This window comes from Octodon degus, unplaced genomic scaffold, assembly GCF_000260255.1.
Source record: "Octodon degus isolate 3935 unplaced genomic scaffold, OctDeg1.0 scaffold00062, whole genome shotgun sequence".
Lineage (NCBI taxonomy): Eukaryota > Metazoa > Chordata > Mammalia > Rodentia > Octodontidae > Octodon > Octodon degus.
Window position 1 is genome coordinate 4,773,692 of NW_004524638.1, and position 1,773 is coordinate 4,775,464.

A 1,773-nucleotide genomic window follows, 5' to 3' on the forward strand; every position below is an offset into this window, starting at 1 on the left:
TTTTTTTTTTTTTTTGTTTCGTTTAATTTTCCTGGGGCTGGAAATCCAACCCAGGGACTTGACTGTGTGTTCTACTGCTGAGCTACAGCACCAGCCCTTTTTTTAAATTTATTTATTTATTTGGTGGAACCGGGGATCAAACTCAGATCCTTGCACTTGCCAGGGAAGCGCTTATTCTACTGAGCCATCTCCCTAAATCTTTTTTTTTTTAATCTTGAGTGGTGATTATTTTATTTATAACCATTGCAAAGCCTTTCCTATTGTGGGATTTTAAATATTTTTAGGCGTAATATAATTAACTAAATAAGTAGTAGGGAACACATTTTGAATGTTGACCCATGGAAGATTTTAATAATAGGGAAAATTGATAAAATGTTGAATATTGTGCTTAGCATTATCAATTAGATTGTTTCATTCACTTTATAGGTGAAAATGAAGCACAGCAAAATTTAGTGTGTGGTCAAGGGTCACAGACGAACTCTGGCTTAAGGTCTAGCTTTAAACCCCCATTTATCTTCCTGCGAAGTCTACACTTTGCGATTTGGTGACGCTACTGTTGAGCAGCAATGAATCCTTCTCAGGCTTCTGTCCACGTCATCACACTGCCCTCTTGCCCTATTCCCTCATCCTGAATTTTCAGAAGCAAACCTGAGAGACTGTCCCTCTTGGCCAGGGGGTCTCATCAGCAGGAGGGGCTTGAGCGCCGTCTCCTGTGGGCATGCTTTACCTGGCTCTGCCTTCTATATTCATCACTTCCTAATTGCTCGTCCTCTAAGGTAGAGAAGATATCACTGGTCTGTGGAGGTGAGAGAACAGGAACTCTGACCCCCTGCGTAGTGCAGGTCAGGAAATCTTCTGTCCCCCCTGCCTCCTGGGTGAACTTCAGGGTAGCCACTCCCTTGGATGGTAGAGAGGGCTGCCCAGGCTATGCTCAGCGAGTGTGCGGCCTTGGGGAGTGGGAAGCCTGGTGGAGATGTGGGCCCTGCTTGTGCTGTGGGCAGGTGCTCCTGGCCTCTCCAGGCCATCACTCTTGTCTCTGTGCCAGCTGTTTGTTGCAGTGACTACATAGATGGCGACTCTAAGTGGCATCTCGGCTCTCCTGGAACGACTGCTGGATGCTCTACCATGACCAGTGGGGTCCTCTGGTTCCCTCATCATGCCTGGAAAAGACAACTGCAAACTCAGCTCGTAGCCTGATCAATCGAAGCACTTAAGCCCCAAATCTAACCATGTCTTTCTTAGTTGCCAAATCCTTCAATAATTTCTCATTCCAAGATGCCCATCACATGTGGAATGGTTGGAAAAGATGTGGTACTTTTATATAATGGAGTACTACTCAGCTATAAAGAATGATAAACTTGAAGCCTTCATATTTAAGTGGATATCCCTTGAAGATATACTTATTAGTGAAATAAACCAGACCCACATCTGTAAATATCATATTGTCTTCCTAGTATAAGGACTTACAATTCCGTAAATGGTTAGATTTCTAAATTTCTTTGTAAAAATATGTAAATGTTTATTTCTACTTTCATATAATTATTTTTCCTTCATATTCTGTAAGGATTTAAAGGTCAACATATCAATATCTGATGGAAAATACCTGTTCCATGATATGCCAAAATGTTTGATATTTAGACAGATAGGGTAAACCGAACTGCATATATTACAGGTTAATAATTAGCTTCTCTTCTGGAGGGTTAACAACCTAAGTTAGCAGATCAAAATTGGAGAAAAGGAAGGGCTGCATGGTTAGCCAACATTTTGGCCCTA